This window comes from Zonotrichia leucophrys, chromosome 4A (genome assembly GCF_028769735.1).
Source record: "Zonotrichia leucophrys gambelii isolate GWCS_2022_RI chromosome 4A, RI_Zleu_2.0, whole genome shotgun sequence".
NCBI lineage: Eukaryota > Metazoa > Chordata > Aves > Passeriformes > Passerellidae > Zonotrichia > Zonotrichia leucophrys.
In genome coordinates, this window is record NC_088174.1 from 18,383,259 (window position 1) to 18,404,659 (window position 21,401).

General features: G+C 42.9%; 1 long non-coding RNA gene across 2 annotated transcripts in view; it reads left to right on the plus strand.

Annotated features, from left to right (window-relative positions):
• LOC135447667 (uncharacterized) overlaps nucleotides 1-21,401 on the plus strand; it is a 63,999-nt gene that overhangs the window by 25,869 nt on the left and 16,729 nt on the right. The window contains exon 1 of one of the 2 annotated variants that reach the window (XR_010440229.1): nucleotides 18,284-18,348. The exons of the other annotated variant lie outside the window; for it this stretch is intronic. This is a non-coding gene — a long non-coding RNA (uncharacterized LOC135447667). Of the gene's footprint in view, nucleotides 1-18,283; nucleotides 18,349-21,401 lie in introns of those variants that run through there. 2 annotated transcript variants of the gene reach the window in all.

Here is a 21,401-nt window from a genome sequence, read left to right on the forward strand (position 1 = left end):
AGAAAAAAAGGAAAAAAAAAACCCTTGACAGCCAGTAGAGAAAAATCTACATTTCCCTTGTTCTAGTGGCAATAGAATAAAGGATTTCTTTTCAAAGTAGTATTATGTGGATATTAAATAAACCCAACCATTTAATTCTATATTCTAAAGTAGCTTAGTCTCTTGACTGTAAGATTCTGCCAATAAATTCAAACTGGATCAGATACAGCTTGCAGAATCTTTCAGCCACTTTGCTCTCATTACAAAGGCTGATGCAGTATTTCTGAAACTCCATTTTTCGGCTTTAATTAATTTTTTTTCAATTGCAGCATGCTTAAGTTTATACTGAGTTTCAGCCTGGATATAAACATATTTCCTAAAAATAAGTTTCAGAGGACAAGATTAATGTTTGACATAGTGCACAGAGTTATTGGAAGTTAATGTTTAAAAATAAGGCTCTGTCATGGTGCCTATTTTGGGATTCTGTTCTCTTTTGTCAATCTGTTTTCCCTGAAGTTATGTAAGGCAGCTGGACTTGAAGAAAGAGGATTGAGGAGTCCCAGGAAATCCATGTTCTGTCTGTGAGTCTCCTCTGGGTGGGCAGGATTCCATGGGGGCGCAGACAAATGGGGGTTCAGGCTGTTGGGGAATGCACAGAGCAGGGTCAGGGCAGCAGCTCAGAGCTTTTGGGAAGGGTGATTCGTGATTTATACATGATTCATGATTCACATGTGATCCAATTGGCTCATGTGTGATCCACTTGGTTCATGTGTGATTCGTGATTCAGGTGTGATTCATGATCCACTTGGTTCATGTGTGATTCATGGTTCATGTGTGATCCACTTGGTTCATGTGTGATTCATGCTTAATGAGTTATTCATGGTTCATGTGTGATTCGTGATTCAGGTGTGATTCATGATTCACTTGGTTCATGTGTGATTCATGTGTGTTTCATGATTAATGAGTGATTCACTCAGTTTGTGAGTGATTCATGGCTCGTGTGTGATTCATGAGTGATTCACTTGGTTCATATGTGGTTCACTTGATTCACATGTGATCCACTTGGTTCATGAGTGATTCATGGTTCATGTGTAATTCACTTGCTTCATGTGTGATTCGTGGCTCATGTGTTAATTCATGGCTCATGAGTGATTCACGTGCTTCATGTGTGATTCATGTAAAATTCACTTGGCTCATGAGTGGTTCATGTATAATTCCCTTGGCTCATTCATGGCAGGCTGTGATGTGCTCCTTGTACAGCCCTGGGGTGTTCCCTGGGTCCAGCCCATGGTTTCTGCATTCCCAGTTTGGTTTGGTGATTTCCCAGTGATTTTGTTCATGCCTGGTCATGCAGCATCACATCCATGAGTCCCTTCAGGATGTGTGAGACCCTTGGGAGCCCCCAGGTGGGGAATGTGTGGGGGGATCTTGGTGCTGTTCCCTGGCACTGCTGGGATCTGCTGGCCCTTTGGTACCTGACAGACACACACAGAGCTCTGAACCACCACCCAGCCTCACTCTCTGCTGTAGAGAATGTATTCTCTATATAGAGGAAAAAAAGTGTGTGTGTGTATATATATATATATATGTATGTATATATATATATGTATGTGTTTATATGTATATGTGTATATGCATACATATTCTTTGGTATTCAGAGGCCATTCCAGCTGTGAAGTGTTGGGTTTTCATTTAGATTTGCTGGAAATCCTTAAGGCTGCTCTGTCCTTTGGGATGCTTACCCATGGGCAGTGGTTACCTGGGCTGCTCTTGTTTCTAACCTCTGATTTTGTAAATAATTTCCTGTTAAAGGCAGGTTGGAACGAAGCAGGTAGAAGGTGGAGTTTGTGGTTATGTGTGATGTTTTTAGTCCAGCTGTGGGTGAATTGTGCACCTTTATGTCAGAATTACCGTGTTCTGTTCCTTTTTGGGTCAGTGCAGTGTCCCCTCAGTGCTGTAGATCCCTGAATGGCACAGAGCAGGTAAAGGATCACCTGGCTGCTGCTGGGAACGAGGCACAGCCCAGCTGAGACACTCGCTGTGCCTTTGCTGTGCTTCCCAGCAAACCCTAAATCACCTTCCTGAAGGGAGGGGAAACTCGAGCTGTGTCCCCTGCCAGGCATTGCTCTGCAGAAGGGATCTCCAATAACTGCACAAAGCTTGTGCAGAATGATTGCAGGCCTTTGGGGCTGCTCCAGCAGGCTGTTAGTGCTCAAGCACCTTGTTTTTCAGATTGTAAAGCTGCCCCTTTCGCTCCCGTTTGAAGGACAAGGCTAAACACAGGAGCTGAAATATCTGTGAGAGCTCTGGGTGTACGAGGTGGGGCTGGGTGAAAAGTCTGAGCACAAACAGGAGGCTGGGATTGTTTACTACACACAGCTATTTACCCTGCTCTGATCCATCTGGGCTCAGCTCCTACCAGGCACAGGGTACCTAGAAAAAACCAAACATCTTCTGCAACCCAAAGTAAAAAAACAGCATTTTATAAAAAACAGAGATGATAAGCTTGTGAGTTAGAATATTTGAGCTTTATTTGTTCATTTGCTCATTCTGTGTAGGTGGAAGAGATACCGGAATTTTCCTCTGTAAACTTTTGAGTTCAATGGCTTTGGTTTTTTGTTTTATTTTTTAATTTAGATTTTTTTTTTTAAGGAGATGGGAGGACATTCAGGCAGCTTCCCAACACAATCTATATTTAATTTAGGATTAGCAGTAAAAAACATTAAGTTCACACCTTTTCCTCTCGCTCTTTGCTTTTCCTGTCACTTCCTTAAGGGCTGTACTGAAGTGCACCTTGAAACATGTTTTATGGCATTATGATCTGTGGGAATTCAGGGATCCTGACAGAGCCCTGCTTTAGATGATGATGATGAGAGATGTGTTTAACCAATGTGCAAAAGCAAAAACTAAAATGCCAGAACACAAAAAAAAATCCCCCACTGCTGGATGTGTTAAGTGCCAGTGAAGGGAATCAAATGGGAACAGGAACTAAACAGACTCCCTTTTAGTTCTTCTTTTACTGAATTATTATAAATACACTCTGTCAGGTGTGAAATCAGCATTTTTGTTGGAGAAGTAAATAAGGTTGCAGAAAAACACTTATGTGTAAAAGCATCTATGTAGCCTAAGGCTGTTGGAAATAATGTGAGCCAGCTCCACTTCATAAAGCCATTTAGTTCCAAACAGATTCAGAGAATTTGGGAATGTTTTTCTTACTGTTTTCTGGAGTGCTTTTTGGTAGGTATTTCTTTGTTTGTTTAGGTTTTTTAAGTGCTTAACCATTTAATTTCTAGTGACTTTGAAATAACAAGCTGAAAACACTGAAAACTCTCTGGAGATGAGAAGTGTCTTAAAGAGCTATTAAAATATGGAACTTGCATTCCTGTGTAATTTGCCCATTTTCTGTCTTTTCCCTGAATGGGAAGATTATTTTTTCTTTCTTTTAAACGGAGTTAAAGGAGAAAATAATAAGTGTATTTTTGGAGAGAGAATGCATAAGGAAATGGGGCTTTAGCAGGGCTCCTGTCTGGTGGGGTGGGTGTTTGTCCTGGTGATGTCTTTCACAAGAAAGGTGCTCCCTTTTTCCAAGGAGGTGATGCTGCTGCCCTCCCTGGGCATTCCCATCTGCAGTTTGCTGCCAGCCCGGTGAGCTGGGTGTGCAGTGCTGCCCCTGGGATGGCTCTGGCAGCACACAGAGCAGGGGATGTTTGATTTTCTGTGGCCGTGTTCACAGGGGTCTCAGGGTGAGGGGAGAGAAGAGGATCTGACCCCGTGTTTCAGAAGGCTTGATTTATTATTTTATTTTATATATTACATCAAAACTATACGAAAAGAATAGAAGAAAAAGTTCTCATCAGAAGGCTGGCTAAAAATAGCAAGGAATGATAAAGGTTTGTGGCTTGGGCTCTGTGTCTGAGCCAGCTGACTGTGATTGGCCATTAATCAGAAACAACCACATGAGCCCAATCCAGATGCACCTGTTGCATCCCACAGCAGCAGATAACCATTGTTTGCATTTTGTTCCTGAGGCCTCCCAGCTTCTCAGGAAGAAAAATCCCAAGAAAGGCATTTTCATAAAAAGATGTCTGCGACAATTTCCCATTTGATTTTTGTAGTGAAGTGATTTGGGTTGCTGGAGCTGCTCTGGGAAGGTTCTTCATGTGCAGCTGGAATGAATCCTGAGCAGAGGGAGCTGCTTTGCAGCCAGTGTTCGGGGGCTGAGCATTGCTATTGCCTGCTCCTGGTCAGTGTGGGGTTGGTTACACTCATTACAAGCCATCCTTCCCTCCCAAAAGTCACTTTTACCCCGTGATCAGAGCCCTGCTATGTCTTGGCCCACTTTCAGCACACACCCACGGATCTGCTGTTGAGCACTTGAGTCTCCTCCTGTCTCTTTAAACTCCTCTTTTCAAAGTGCACCAAGGAGAACAGTTTTTAACATCAATAGTGAGGAGCAGCTAAGCAGCAGATATAAGCACACAAGTATCTTGGATTGGTTATAAATAAAATTTTAATCATTAAGGCAAAAAGAACTTTTCATGTAAAAGATGCTTGAAGAGCTGTTCTATTTTTTAAATTTCCTCAGTTTAACATCCTATTTATAAAACCTTTTATGCATCTGAAATGACCCTTGGTAAGAGAATCCCACAGTACACCAGTTCAAGCTCTGGTTAATTGTTCCCTGTGAAGGGGATTTAGATCTCAGTGTCATCCTGATTCTGATTTTAATTGTTCAATAAGAACACATGATTAGCATAATGTTTTTTTCACTCTTTTGAAGTTCAGTGTTTATAACCCTTTTGGTAGCAAGGTTCTGTTGATAACTAATGGCATCTGGATGCTGATTTTTATTTGTGATGTGCTTGCAGTTTGTAATAAGGGATATAATCGTTGTGGGCTCGTGTTGCTGAAGCTGTATTTTTACATTTCACTCAAAATTGTGTGCAATTGAGAGTGGGAAGCAACAGACAAACAGAGAAACTGAGAACTTCATTTCAACCCTGGAGCTTCCATCCAGGTTTCAGTGCATCTTTTAATTCTGGACATTGGAAAAAGTTTCCTTCAGTTCTTCTTTCACATGTCCATGTCTGGAATGGTGAGAAGTCCAGCAGAAATTGCTCTGTGCAGTGAATCACAGCTCTGGTGAGCAGGGCAGCTGAAGTGATGCAAACGTTACACGGTGTGATATTCTGGTTGTTCAGGGAGGGAATTACACCTTTCTTTTAGGTGGCATTCCAATCAATGTTTTTGCTCTGAGCTCAAAACTTCCCAGCATTTCCTGCTCAGAGTGTCCAGCTGCACAAGGTGCTCACACTGATTAATGACACATAACCTGCTAGTGGGGCTTCCCCCTCAGTCTTTGGTTTCACACATTTTTGCTGCATGTCCGTGGAAATCAAGGAGGTGACTTTCTCCACTGCTGTAAAGAACGTGTGCAGGGAATGGAATCCATTATTGTTGTACTGGGGCAGCTGTGTGATGGATGCCTGAAGCCACAGATGGAAATGTAGAAATGGGGAAATGTAGAAACGCTGTTCCTGCTGTGCCTGAGCCATTGCAGGGTCTCCCTCTGAGCTGGTGCCTGCATCCCCAACCCAGCAGGGCTAAAGGACAGATCCCTGGGAGGGAGGAGGAATTTCATCCTGTCCGGTTTTCGGCTGTTTGAAGGGCCTGGAAAGGCCCGGAGTGGCCTTGGGGCAGCCGCGTATCAAAGGACGAGAAGAGGCTTCAGTTCTTCTTTCGGTCTTTATGTTTATTAATTGTTTATCTAAAAGATTTTCTTTCGGCCCGACAGAGCTCTGCTCAGCAGCCAGCCATGAGCACACTGTGCTGCCCTCCGGACAGTCACCTATCTTTATACCCAAAGTTACGTGTACAATATTTATCATTTTTCCCCAATCCTTTTTATTCTTATTGTCTGGTGCACTTTCAGTAATGACCAATCCCAAAGTGCCACCATCACCACAGAAGATGGAGGAGAAGAAGAAGAAGAAGAAGGACAGGACACGCCCCAATTCCTCCATCTTACTTCTCTAAACCCCCCTGTACAGAAATCCTAAACCCTGTGTCTCACCCTCTAATTAACTGATCCCTTCACCATTCACCCCGGTGAAACCCTCCTGTCCTCATACAGGTGTCGTCTCCCGTGTAGGATCAAAGTCCAGCCACCAGACACTGCTGGAACATTCCAGGACTCCCGAGCCCCCCAAGGGTGGTCTTGGTGACACCTCAGTCCTGAGGTGCTGAGATCCCACATCATCCTGCTGAGGTGAGGCTGTGAAGGCGCCCTGCACTCAGGGGTGGCTGAGATGAGCAGGGGATGCTCCCATGGCAAACCCCTCTGGGGAGGGCTGTGCTCTCTGTGAAAGCCAGGTGCTCCCAGGAACTAAAGGAGATGACTTTTGGCACAAAAAAAAAAAAAAAAAAGCAGGATGGAGGAGCTGCTGGGAATGTTAGACTGAAACAGAAAGCATCACGGAATTTCCAAAGCTAGCACGTTGTGTAATGAGCAATGTCTATGCTCTTTGTGAATTGGTATGTCTTACTTCTGGGGTGCTGTAAATAATGGTAATGTGAATAACTAGATAATATTTTACTGGTTGCTAAGGGAACCAGACTCACTGGAGTTCTTTTTTGTTGTTAGAGTGAAAATTGGTGTGGATTTTAGAATGGTCTGGACAACTGAGCACGCAGCTTTTACATGACTTTTTCTCTGCACATCATCCAGGGAGCTTGTTAGAAAAATACTTTATTGTTTGGGTCTCTAGATATAGTCACTGGCAAATCTTGAACTTTTGGGTCTTTATTAAATTCCTTCACCCCGAAGACACCACAATAATAACTTTATATAATGTTGAAAGAGGTAAATAATAGATTTTGCTTGGATTTTTGTGGCAGTTATGAAATACTTGATGAAGAGATCTGACTTATCAATTATGTGTCAATATTCCTGCAGCAGTTCATTAATTCTTGCTCTTTCTAGAAGGTGTGTGAGTGGTCACTGTGCTGGAATTGAGGCAGGACACACACAGGAATCAGAGTCCTTGTCACTGCACATGGCATTGTCTGGTGCCGGCTGGCTTTTCTTGTTGAAAACTTGCCATGTTTCATCCATCCAAGCATTTTTCATGGCTTCTGTGTGCTTCTAAGAAGGAACAGTGTGCTGGCAAATAATTATTTCTCTCAGACAAATTTCCACAAAGGCAGCTGCTCTGAGCATCTGTGTTGCTCTGACTGGAGAGGAGCTGCGCGTTAGTGAGGGACCAGGAGCCTTTCCCATCAAACTGCTTTTGATGGCACTTCTCTCTCTGTCTCCTGCTTGAAGCTGGTTGCTTTCAGTGCTGGGAGCTGCTCTTCTGTTGCTGCAGAAAAAGAAACTCTCTCTCTCTAGCAGGAAGGCGATTTCCTCGTGGCTGTGCTGTGCCATGCAGAGGGTTCTGTGAACAGGCTGTTCCTGGTGCTGAAACTCGGCCCAGTTTCCTGCAAGGGAAAGAAAATCGTCTGTGGCTTGAGATGGTGAATCTTGAGATGTGAGACAGAGCAAAATTCCTGCGCTGCCTGCAGTAGGACCTAGTGCACACTGACGTCCTGAATCTTGAGATGTGAGACAGAGCAAAAATGATTCCTGCAGCTGCCATGTCCAGCTCAGGAACCTCAGTGCACATCCTGCAGGGATCCCAGGTCCTCCTGGTGCCTGGAAATCTTCTCCTCAGCTCCTGCCTTTTCTCTCCTGTGTGCTCAGCAGCAGCAATGCTGCACAACCAGCCCCTCCTGGCCCACAAGGAATCACCTGCATGGCAATTACAGAGATCAGCTCTTTTTAAAAAAAAACCAGCAAAACCCAGCACTGTCACCAGAGGCAGGGATTTACTGAGGGTCCTGGCTGTGCAGCTGCTGCCTTTGAACGTGCAGGGAGGTTGGTTCAGCTCCATAATATATTCTGGATCATTTCATTGCACTGGAAGTACAGCTCCAATATACAATCCACGTTGGGAAGTAGCTTTTTTATTAAAGGATTCAGGGGCTGGCATTGCAAAGCACTAAAATTTTATTATTTGGATTCCGAGAGGTCTGGGGATGTTTTACCAGCCAGATCGTGGATTCCAACCAGACATTTGTCTGCACAGAGAATTCTTCTGCTGTTCTCAGTGAAATGCATAGCAGGATTTGGCCTGTCAGTGCAGTTCCTGACACACAGATGCCCAAATTACAGAAGCCAGCGACATTCTTAATGTCAATTGGATGTCTTGTTAGTGTTCGTGGCTGCTGGGTATGGAACATCCTCTTGTGAGGACTGTGCTTCATTTAGAACTTCATTTTCAGAGAGAAAAAAAGTGTTCTTCTAGCTAAAATACATAATATTATCACTTAGATAATATTTAAATTATCTATTAATTATTTCCTTACATTATTATTATTATTATTATTATTATTATTATTATTATTATTATTATTATTATTATTATTATTATTATTATTATTTAATTATTATTATTATTATATTATTATTATATCATCTTATTATTATTATTTTTTATTATTATTATTTAATTTTGATTATTATTATTTAATTATTAATTCATTATAATACCAGCTCTGATTTGTGTTTCTTTGGGTACATTTTTGGTTTTGGACTCTAGATTGAGAGTTACTGTACTGCATTCTCGGTTCTGGAGCTGAGTCAGTGATGCTGGAGGCATCTCTGCTTTCCCCTGAGCTCTCCCCCTGCCCCTGCAGGTCCAGGACACTTGGGCAGGAAGGGTTCCATGGCTGAGCTCAATTGCCACAGGAGTTTTCAGGGCAGGACAAACCATTTTAAACAAATCCACCTGCACTGCACGTCACTCCGAGCTTGCCCTAATCAAAAGGACACCAAGGTCGCTCCTTTGTGGGGTTTCCTTGCAGGTAACATCCAAACCTTTGATGTAACCTGTGCAGAGCCACAGCAGGGCCAGCCTGCAGGTGTTCAGGTGTTCAAACAATGCTCACAATCACACACACACAAACCTGCATGGAGCCTTCCAGCTCAGGGCAGAAATGAGCTCTGCTGCCTCGTGGCGGAAACCTCATCATTGGGACTTTAGAAATGAGTATTTGCATTCTGGACTTACATTCTTGGGTGTTTGGGGTACATCCAGCAGTGTGAACACATTTGTTCTCTTCATGATTCAAAGCATATATAGAAGAAGCAGTAGGTAGAAGCAAGAATATGGCTTTTTTTGATCATCATTAAACTTGGGGAGGAAATCCATGGTGTTTAGGCAGGTTAATGGAGGGAAAATAATCTTCTACAAAGCTGCTTTTCCTCTTCCCTTTCTTGTTCCAGTATTTTCTCCTTAAAACTCTTCTTGCCTTTACCTCTTTTTGTGTGTGTGAGTGCAGGGAAATGAAATAGCCTTAATGATATGTATTAAGAAATCTACTTTATAAATCCATTTGTTCATCTTCCATTCCCACAACTCCCAGGCTCAGAATGGCCGGGGCTGTTCTGCAGTTCAGCCACATCCTTGTGCTCTTTTCACTCGTTCTTTTTTTCCCCAATCCCTCATTTTGTTTCATTCTGTATGCTCTCTGAACACAACTTTGGGAGCTAATGAATTAATATTGGAGCTGTTTAGCAGTCTGTTCTACTGCAGCCCTCCTATCTCCGTCCCTACAATATCCTGGAACACTTTATGTGGAATAAACAGCCTTTGCAGTCCATGACTTCAAAGCCTGAGTGCTCTGCTACTCCACTGAAAGCAGTAAATTTTAAGATAGATTGTAATCCCGTTGGCTTTTAGAATGCCTAACAACTTTTAGAAACTACAAATCATTACATAAATGGAATAGAACAGCAGTGTACTGAACGTGCAGACATTTTATTGTGCAACCATTTCATTGTGCAAGGAATTTATATGTCTGTGTAATTCTGCTATAAATACACATCTGCCAAATATTCTTTAGCTTAATGTGGTACACAGAACTTTACCATATTAATTCCTTTTGCCCTTATAACAATCATGTTTTAATGTGAGCTGATTGAAGTTGCTCAGACTGCAGCCAAAGATTCATTGGATTCTCTAAAAGCCTCTCATAGCAGCCTATACCAAACCATGCATTAAAAGTAAAGAAAGATTTTGTGTAGGAATAAATCCAGAATGCCAATAAGAGCCTGAAAGGCAGCCATGAGATTGCATCTCAGTTCAGAGGCTTGCTTGGTACTGATGGAAATTGGTAAATTTGTCACATAGGGGAGGGAATCCAGTGTGCTCCTAATCAGGGGAACGCTTTGTAATGCAGATAAAACCTGGGTTTAGCTGGGCTTGGCCAAGGTGCATCAGGTACAGGGGTTGTTCCTTGCCTGCAGCAGCCTGGATGCTCCTGGGGTCTGAGTGGGCTCTGGAATCTCAGGTAAATTGAGAGCTGGAGTCCCTGCTGCCATGGAGCTCTCTGGCTCCACAGTGCAAAGGTGGATGTGAAATAACAACCTCTGAGCTGTTTCAGCCACTTCTGTGTCCTTGGCATCACCCACAGTGCAAAGGTGGATTCCACCTCTGAGCTGTTGTTTCAGTCACTTCTGTGTCCTTGGGATAGCCCAGAGCAGCCTGTGGTGAAATGAACCCACCTGGGGCTCAAGGGATGCTCAGAGCTGGGACCCAGAACCACCCTGCGTGTTCCACATCCCCTGGAGCAGATACCTGTGTTGGAATGTGGGAAATCCTCACCTCTGCTGAGCTCTGGTGGAGCTGGGAGGCTGGAAAGCAAACTGTGCTTTCTGAGAGGGTGTGTGTGTGTGGTGTCGGTGTGGTGCCACATTTCAGAGCACTGCACCAGTCCTTTGTGTGCAGCCAGCTATAAACTGAAATAGTTGCAAATATCACTTGTATAATTGTGTTTATTCAGTGTGTGCATTTCTGTCCAGTGCCAAATGTCATTTCAAGACACAAAGCTTGTTTCCAGGACAGCCAGAAAAGAAATTAGTATAATAGTCCCAAGAAAAGTGGAAAAGGGCACAGTAGGTGAGCAGTTGCTATTCTACCTTTTTCTTCTGTGAATAAAATATACAAATCCTGAGCATTTGTGGCCACTAACACATGGCTCTTCTGTTGATTTGAAGACATTACTGCGGATATTTTTCTAATGTGTGTGTCTGGGAACAGTTTCAATAGGGCTTTTTCAGCATTATCAGCAGTTGTAGTGTCTGCAGTGTGACAAGGTGCATGGCAGCTCCTGTCAGATGCTTCCTGAACACAAAATGTCACTCTTTATCAACCCCTAATAATCCAAATTGGCTCTCCATCCTGGCAGCCTGGCAGGCTCTTCACACAATGCTCAGCTCTGGGAAACATTCACAAACTTTTGCAAACCTTTGTTGCAACCTTCTCTCCCTGAAGTTAATTTAAATTAAACACTGATTTCAGTCACTTAGGCTGATCCTGCAATCACAGTTTTGTATTTTTGTCACGGTTTTGTATTTTTATTTTATGCATTTGAGCATAAGCGTGTTGAACTGTCTCTCTTGTGGGCAGAAAAATATGTGTGTTTGTTTCCAAGTTCAGGTTCTTTGCTGCTGCTGCTGCAATATCAGGTTGGGTCACATTGTAAATTCCCCCTCGGGGAATTGCTGGAGTGTTCCTGGGAGGTCACAGTTCGAGTCCTTCCTGCCGTTCTCACACACACACAGGTATTTCTGTCCGTCCTGGCCAGGAATTTAATGAGCCTGGAACTTTGCTGTGCATTTCTCTGCTCTGCTTTACAGATGGTCTCTGGGTTATGCTGAAGGACAGAGGAACAGCAGAGTGGGGATCTGACATTGCTCTGCTTCTGCTGATCAGTGGAGAATTTCAGTTTTTGCTCTTTCTCATGCCTTCCATGGCTTCTTAAGGAAAAAAGTGCCTCTTCTATTCCCCATCCATCACACAATTATTCAAACTGTTGGAGCAGGTAGTTCTGCTGCTCCTATTTGTACTGCTGATTTAGCTTGTTACCCAGCTCCTCCATGCCTGACAGCTCTCCCCTGGAAAATGTGTATTTTAAGACTGCTTACATGAATAAACTGCCTTTAAAATTCAGGGTTGGGTGATAGTACTATGAAAAGCCAACTGGGTACAAACACTGCATAAAAATCTCTAGTAGGAAGTGGCAGATTATTTGGATGAGATTATGCAAGTGCCAATTATGTGCCTTGCAAAATGAGAGTTTAAAAAAGTCCCTAAATTCTCCTGCAGATTTGGGATAAAACTTAGACCTGCAGAGTGCATCTCAGAAGGGTGAGAAGCATATGTTATTGAAGAATATCAAATTCTTGGAAGAACTGAGTGCAGCTTGGGATGGGAGTGGTGGTTTGGTTTGAAATGAATTCCAGTCTGGAAAGACATGGCATAGGAGAGGGAAAAAGGCATTTTCTGGATGAAATGTCATGTGTCTTAATTTGCACCTCTTATCTTTCATTCCTTCACTCAAAGGGCCCATGAATTAACAGACTTTAGGAACCAGGTATGTCTCTGTCAGGATTTTGTTCAAAGATTTTAGGGAAAAATCTTCCTATTTTAAGAACAGGAGATCAAAAATTCAAGGTAGAAATCTCCTTCTAATTCTTTCTTGCTGTAAAACTTTGTTTTGTGGGTTTGCGCCTAATTTCTCTATATTTAATGAGAGAATAATGAACCTTTTCCTTATTCTCTGAGCATCATCTGTCTGTTCGTAGGAGAAGGGTCCTGAACCACTGAAAATGTTGGGTTTTTTGTGAAAAGCTAACTGATGCCTTTGGGCACATTTCCCGCTTTCAGACAATGCACAAATGGATGCTTAAAATACACATCTCAAGCAGCCACCGATTCGCTGTGTTTTTCTGAAAACGTTGTTTTCTTAGCAGATTAATTGACTTGACAGGATCCATCTCCCGAAGCAGCAGTGCTCAGCGCTCCCAGTAAATGTCCCCAGCCCTCCTTTTCAGTGGGAGAGATTTGTGTCGGGAAGGTTTTGTATAAATGGGGTGATAACGAGTCGCTGCAGATAAGATTTTGTGCTTTTGTGCTTCTGCTTTGTTCGAGGACCTTCAGCTTTCCTAAACTGGAGGGACGAGGATTTGTCTCCCGTGGATTTGTTCTTGGGCCGCACTTTTACCTCCTCTGAAGCGCTGAAATCTTTCGAGCGCGTTCATTAACCTACAAGAGCTTTATTTCCTTCCCTTTGGAGAAGCAGAGGATGTTAAGAGTGTGAGTGTCATCTAAATGAGATCTGTATGACTGTGTAAACCTCGACTGCATTAAATGTGCTGCCGGGATATCAACACCCCACTTAAATCAATAAGTTGTAATTACAGAGGTCAGTAGGTCCCAGTTCTTCTTTTGACCCTAAGAAAACCCCCACACATTCTCCTTTCCTACCAGTACAAAAGAAAAGTCAGCTGAGCGAATTCAAAATTGCAGTGTGCTCCTTTTTGCTGCTCAACAGGGTATAAAAATGAAAATATAAATGTATTTCTTGCGTTCTTTATCTAGATTTCAAGGGTATATTTCACTTTAAATGATGTCTGGCTCATCTAGTCTATCACATATGAGTAATTTTTTTTTTACTTTGTAGAGCATATGTTTCTTCTGTCTGCAAAAAGTTCTGTGGGTTTTCATTCCTTCCCGTTTTCCCAGCTTTAAGCTGCCCCCAGTCACAAGAAAGCAGAGGTCACACAAAGTGACTTTTTCAGAGTTTGTCTGCTGCAGCAGCTCTGAGGCTCACACTTGCAGTGCCTGCTCTCAGCTTTCACAGTTTACCTGTGAGATTCGGGGTTTCTCAGACGTGGAAATGTCAGTGACAGTTTGGCTCAGTGTCAGCCTTGTGGATCCTAGACTGGAGCTGTCAAACAAACTGCAGCGCGAAAGGAAATGGAATTATTATTCCTCCGCTTAAGATGGCAGATCATAGATATTTGCCTGAGTCTGGAACTCCTTGTGTCAAAACATGTGCCTCATCCACGTGTAAATATTTCACATAAAAGTATTGAACGCTGCTGTAGAGCTGCAGCTGACCTGAATTCCTGCTGGGAATTTGCCCCCAGAGCTCCTGTACCCAGGATGGGGTGAAGCCCCTGCAGGAGGGTCAGTGCTGCAGTGCCAGGGCCAGTGGAGAATATCACAGGATTTTCACACCAGATGGGAAGGGAGGCTCTGAAAGAGCTCCCAAACTGAGATTCAGAAGGATCCAGAGCAGAGCCCCAGGCACAGGGTGGGAGGTCAATTCTCACCCTTCCAATTCCTGGATTGTGACCGTGTTCACAGGGGTCTGAGGACGAGGGGAGAGATGAGGATCTGACTCCGTGTTTCAGAAGGCTGATTTATTATTTTATTATATATATTACATTAAAATTATACTAAAAGAATAGAAGAAAAGGTTTCATCAGAAGGCTGGCTAAGAATAGAATAGGAAGGAATGATAACAAAGGCTCTGTCTTGGACTCTCTGTCTGAGCCAGCTGAGTGTGATTGGCCATTAATTAGAAACAACCACATGAGCCCAATCCCAGCTGCACCTGTTGCATCCCACAGCAGCAGATAACCATTGTTTGCATTTTGTTCCTGAGGCCTCCCAGCTTCTCAGGAGGAAAAATCCTAAGGAAAGGATTTTCCATAAAAAGATGTCTGTGACATTGCATTTGGGGTTTTTTGGTGGAAAGCAGCACTGGATGGGCTGTTCGGTTTCCTTCATGAGCTGGGGGCTGAGGGCAAGCACAGGGCACCCCTCACCTGCCTGGTCACTGGTCCTTGTGCCAGCAGAGCATGGCCAGGACTGTCCCCCTTCCTCAGCTGCTGTATCTGACCATCCAGCACCATTCAGGGCTCTCCTGGGGCTGCACCTTGCATACCCTGCTCCCTTGCAGACCTCAGCACCACTCTGTGCTCCCCCAGGGCTGTACAGGTCACCCCCAGTGTGCCCAGGCAGATCCCAGCTCTCCTGGAAGGAATCTCTGAAATAACTCAGCCACCTGATCAACAAGATGTTCATCCGCTTAGCATAAGTGTTCCTGCTGCGTGTCCCCAAGTACATTGCCACTGTCACTGTCGTTTCCCTCCTCAGTGGAATACAAACTGATTGGCAAGAAACAAGGGCTGGGGGAGTAAGGAATGCTCAGGAATCCAGTGCTGTACATGGATTGGCTTTCCAGCCTCTGAAATCCAGGTTCTGCTGAGCCTGTGCTCTGCTCTGTCTCTGCCCTGTTCCTGTGCACACTCTCTTTGTACAACTCTGTGCATTTCCAAAGCCCTGCACATTTCCTCTCTTATTCCAGTAATTCCTGAGGGCAGGAATTGTTCTGGTGCCCGTTGAGCCTGGTCACTCACACTGCTGCTGGCTGGCAGAGCTTGGTGATGGGTGATGCATTCTGAGCCACAGAGAGCCTGGCACAGGTGACAATGGCACCTTTGCTCAGCACATTTCCATCCCTCACCTGACTTCTCAAAGTACTGTTTTTAGCGTGGTTTCTTCTACAAGGAGGAACTGGCTCTCAAACGTCTTGGAGTGCTTGGCAGGCAGATGATTACAAAATTGATTTGTGCCTAATGGACTTGGGCTTCCTGCAGGCTTTCTGTTAGTCTCCACCACTTCAGCACCACATTCTGTATTTTCAGAGCTCTCCTGAAGTGTTAACAAGCTCATCCATTTCCTCCCACCTCCAATTGCCCCTTCTTCCACAGCCTTTTCAAACCCTTCCCATGCTCTGGCTGAAAAATAGATAGCAAGCACCACAATTAATCCTGGTTAATGATTTGTTGAGGAGAGAACTATGGAGCTGACCCAGAAGCCTTTGCTGTGGGAAGATGCACTAATTTTGGTATTATATCTCTATCATTCTGCCAATCCCCTGTGCCCTGCAGCCACCCAGCCCCAGCCCAGTCGGGAATTCAGTGTCTGTGGTTCTGGCACTGTGGTTTTGGCACTGTGGCTGTAATTGGTCAATGAGATCAGGGTCATCAGGTCACCAGTTCTCCACCTGCTTTTTGACTCTCCCTTCCAGAAAAGAAACTGCAGAGGTAAGTGGGTGTGGGTGAGTGTCAAAAAACCCCAAAACCCTCATGAGATTTTAACTGGCATGTCCAATCTTTGCACACATTTAGATTGTATTGTGGGTTATTACACAATTTCTGCTTTCTTTAGCTCCTTTAGAGAAATTCACTTTCTCAGCTTCTGGAGAAATATGTTGAGGAAACAGAATTTTTGCTTTTTAAAAAATTTCATGTAGACTTCCTTTTTTCCTTCTGTTTATCCATTTCCATACACTGCAGGAAAAGCACTCTAAATGAATTGATAATTCCAGTTAATCTGAAACAAAGTATTTGGAAGATAGAAATGGTGAGACTGAGAAAACCACTCAAAATTGCAGCTTGTAAATATTTTAAAGTGATCTTATGCAAAATTCATCCAGCACGTGATTATTCTTCTTCTTTTCCATATTATTTTATATCTTCCTAAATCACTACCTCTCTTTCCCTTCCCAAAAAAGAAAAAAAAGTAGATGAAGTACTGTGTTTATGCAGTTGCAATTGTGAGAACACAGGGTGGTGTTTGCAGCCTTGGAGCCGTGTCAGTTTTCAGTCACAGCCTGACATTCCTTTTCATGTCGAAATAATCGCGGCAATAAACGATCTCATTGAGGTGCTTCTGCCTGGATCTGCGTGTGGAATGGGAGTTCAGTGACGGGAGCTGTGCTCTGATGAGGGGCAGGGTTGCGCAGTGCCACTCCTGGAGCCCTGAGCACTGGGGGATGCAGGGTGGCAGCTGCTGCTCCCCATCCCTGAGCGCCATCTCTTGAACCCTGGATTAAAGGGTTAAAGTGTCCTAGGTCGGCATGTGTGTTGGAAAAGAAATGAAATTTAGCAAAATGTTTTATTATAGTTTAGTTATGAGTTTTGTGTGAATTGGTTTGTAAAAATAATTTTGTAGCCGTTGATATTATGTGATTGAGTTTTGTGTAACCCTGGCAAGTAGCTTTAGAAACCTAATAAACATTAAGCCAGGGTAGGAGAGTAAGAAGATTAACCGGTTTGGGGATAGCATACAATAGGACAGGTAGAAGATTTATGATTTTGTTCGTGAACTAGGGAATGTATTACAAGGGTCCGTAGTTTGGCGAAGGGCCATTGTTCCTTGGAGACTTTGTTATGAATTTAATGTATATAAAAGGAAAACACCCATGTGTGAATTTCGGGGTTCTGTTTTTGGGGACGCTAGTCCGCAGGCCCCCGGACCCTTCAATAAAGCGCCGCACAAAACTTATCCGAGTTTTGTGTCCTTTATCATTCGGGCAACATGTGGAGAGGTCTGAGAGAGGAGTTTGTTTTGTGAGAATCAGTGTTTGCGCTGTTTTTGAAATTTCTGGTGCTAAAGCGATGCCTGGGGCCGTTACCATCAGGGCAGTTATTGTAATGGAGAGTGGTGTGGGTATTGGAGGGGTTTTGTGGGGATGAGGAATGAGGTGATGAGGAATCCTGCCAGGACACCTCCTGGTGCAAGCAGAGTGATGGGGGCAGTTTCTCTTCTCCCTGGGCTGAGAGGAGCTGTGAACCAGCTCTGATTTCCTGCTTACAGCTGTTGTCTGCTTATCTGGAGGTGATACAGGATTCCTAAAATGACACAAACTCCTTTTCACCAGCCAGGTGAAATTTCAGCAAAATCATTGAAAATTTAAAAACCCACTTGCCTTGTTGTCATTTGAGGTCCAGGGGATGCCTGATTCCTCCTTTGCAGATATGATCATGATTCCCTTTTGGAAAGTGATGAGTTTGCTAAAGTAGCTGTGAGTTGAGGAACATGAAGTTCTTGCTCAGTATATCATCTAAGCCTATTTCCATTAAAATGAGTTCAATAAGTTCTTTTCTTATGCTGTTGTTTGCACAGCACTGCAACACTAACCAAATTTAATATTCTTTGTTGGCACAAAGAGTGTGAAGCTGCCTCTCATGTGAAGCCCATCCATGGTCACCACTGTCCCCATCTACAGGAGGAGGAGACATTTCACATTTCACATTAATGTTGGGGTCACAACTTGGTGTCCATACAGAAATGTATTGGTTTCCATGGTAACCAATTGTTTAACCAAGAGAGGGGAGGAGGAGGTGCAGCAGATTTTGGTAATACAATTGAAAATAAGATCATGTAGGGGGATAGAATATTAGAAAATAAAGATAGTGCAGAAAGTAATCTCACTCCTAAGGAGCTGCAGCTGGGCCAATTATCCAGGATTAGGAGCAGGCCTGACTTTAACAGGCCACAGGTGTAAGCAATGAGACGAAGATGCTATAAAAGAGTGGGGTGGGGTTGAGAAGGGAGCTGGAGTCAGTTGGCTGCTGTGTGAAGAAGGAGTCAGAGCTCTGAGGAACTGACCACGAGAAACACCGAGGTATGAATCTGTGTGTGTCACAGCCAGAGCACAGAGACCACTTTTCCCCAAATTATAATCCCAGGATCTCATAGTTTATTTTTTTTTTAATCTGCAAGTTGTAGATAATGTGAAATAATTTCTGTAGATTTATCTGCTTTGAAAAAATCAACTCCTTCAGGTGTTTCATGTTGTTGAAAAATCAAGTGACCAGAACTTCTAATCACTTTGAAAACTTTAGTTTTATTTGTGGAGTCATCTTAGCTGAAATCTTATTGAGTCAGTCATCTTTCTAGCATAGCTTACCTCTCTCTACAATGATCTGACTCCATGTTTCAGAAGGCTTGATTTATTATTTTATGGTCTATATTACATCAAAACTATACTAAAAGAATAGAAGAAAAAGTTCTCATCAGAAGGTTAGGCTAGAAATAGAAAAGAATAACAAAAGCTTGTGTCTCTGACAAGAGAGTCCAAGCCAGCTGACTGTGATTGGCCATTAATTAGAAACAACCACATGAGCCAATCCCAGATGCACCTGTTGCATCCCACAGCAGCAGATAACCATTGTTTGCATTTTGTTCCTGAGGCCTCCCAGCTTCTCAGGAGGAAAAATCCCAAGAAAGGCATTTTCATAAAAGATGTCTGTGACCAACCCATCCATCCATGGCTGTGGGTGCCGTGGAATGATCCCACCCGAGGGTTCACACCCAGCCTGTGCCTGTACCCAGTCACTGCCCTGAGCCCCCTGGGTTTGGGTGCGTGCAGTTGTTTTCAGTCAGAATTCTGTTCTCCATTATTCATGAAAAACTGACTGCATTTACTTGTGATCTGCTGCATGCAGTGTATAAATATTCTCTATATGGTTTTTTTACACATTTTTTTTAAAAAATGTGATGTGCAACAAAAATTATATGAAGGCTTCAGTACATCAAAAGATGTCAATATATGAACCAGGTGTATTCTATAGTACAATAAAAATAGATAAAATTCAGTATAGATCAAAGAAATGTCATGAGCCATTGCTACATTTCAGAAGTAAACATTACTTAAAAATTTATTAAAATACATCAAAATTATTTCAAGGCATAATTTTGAAGAGAACTTGATATAATTTGCATTTGATTTTTATGGAATTTCCAGAATAAAGGCAATTTTTCTTGAGAGAGTCCATTATTTCTAGAAACATGCCCTCTGAATGACAGAAAAATTGACTGCAACCATAAAGTCAAAGGAAAATAAAAATTTAGGAAACCAAAATTGCTTTAATGACCTCTGCTTGGTTACCTTGCCTTTTATTTTCTTCTTTCTTTTCCATGTTCTTTTACTTTTTTTGTGGAAAGTTGCCTGAAATTTAAATATTAGATTTATAAATCAGGTTGTGGAAAACAGGAGGAGAGACTGAAATTTGTGGGTGATTTAAAAGCCCTTTTTCTCCCATTATTTTTATTTATATGCACATACATATATTCCAAACTTTTAATTGCTGAAGTGTTGCTAAGTAAGCAAATCGTGCTTGATTTAATGGTCTCCATATGATATTTTCCATCTCCTGTTTCATGGGGTCATTAATGGGGGAAAGGATTGGGTAATATTTGTTCCTGGTTTAACAAGAAATAGGGCTTTCCCATCCAGTATTTTAAAAAATAATATTAAATTATATATTAGATCTAGGATATCCAATTTTATTTTGAATCATTTGGCGTGTTCTCCATTTCTCTTTGGAGCGGGAGAAGTTGGGTAATTTTACGTGTTTTAAAAAAATACCTTGGTATCAATTTTTTGTATTTATTTTGATGCTGACAGTATTCTTTTGGTTTTGTCTTGACTCTTCTACTCTGGATTTCAGTACAGCATCTGGTTCTGCTTATGAATGTCCAAAGTGCCCACCAGAGCCCACCTGCCCTGGGGAGAAGGGTTTAGCTTTGGCTGAGGTTTGGCCATGAGATTTATGAGAATTTTTAGAGGCTTTATCAGGTTTTAAAGGTTTTATCAGCTCCTTTCTTCACATCAGAGCAATCCCAGGAGATTCATGGTCCCATTGTGAGCTCTGTCCCTGGAGCACCTCAGACCCAACCCCAAACTTTGGGTCAGTTTTTGGCTTTTTGTTGGCCAGTGAATTGTGCTTCAAAGTCCCTTCCTCCCCACTGATGAGCAGTGTCAGAGTGTTCCTTCACGCTTGCATAACCTTTGTCATCAAAGCACTTTACTGGCTTTTATTCCATCGCTTTATCCAGCTCTGATGTTTGCCTTCTCCCTTTCTCTGCACTGAAAGCAGAGCTCGTAGCTAATGTCCCTGAAACCCCAGAGGAACACAACCACCAAGGATTAAAAAAAAAAGGAGAAATTCTTATATTTTTTACCTTCCTGACCCAACATTTCTCTGAGAACAGAGAGGCAAAGGGAGATATCAGGGTTGGGAGATGTGTGATCACCAGTGGTTAGGGGATGAGGAGGCAGAAAAGCTGTTTTTGTGGTGGAGGCTGCTGACCAGGGCTTTAGTAGATGGAGGAATCATAGCTAAGGGTTTAAATAAGTCTTTGTTTCTTTTAAAAAGTCAATGGCTGTTAAGGGTGTTGAAATTGAAAATTGACTAAGCCATTGACTTCTGGAGAAGAGAGGCATCATGAAAAGCAGGAGGATACCAGGTTTAGAACCAGAGGGAAATAATTGCCAAGTGAAACTGCTTGTTCCCTCCTTTTGGGGATTGGAAAGTCTTTCTGGAGGGTCCCTTCCTGTCAAATTTGCAGCTTCTCTTGGCAGCCTGCTCAGAGCTTTGGAGGAACCCTCGCAGAAATGTACAGGCAGTGAAATAGCTGAAACTCCTGGAAACAATTGAATCTTTTGGTGTGGCACTGTTATGTTATGGGATGTGACCGTGTTCACAGGGCTCTGAGGGAAGAGACGAGGATCTGACTCCATGTTTCAGAAGGCTGATTTATTATTTGTGATAATATATTACATTAAAATCATACTAAAAAAATAGAAGAAAGGATTTCATCAGAAGGTGGCTAAGAATAGCATAGCAAAGAATGATGACAAAGGTTTGTGTCTCGGACAGAGAGTGTGAGCCA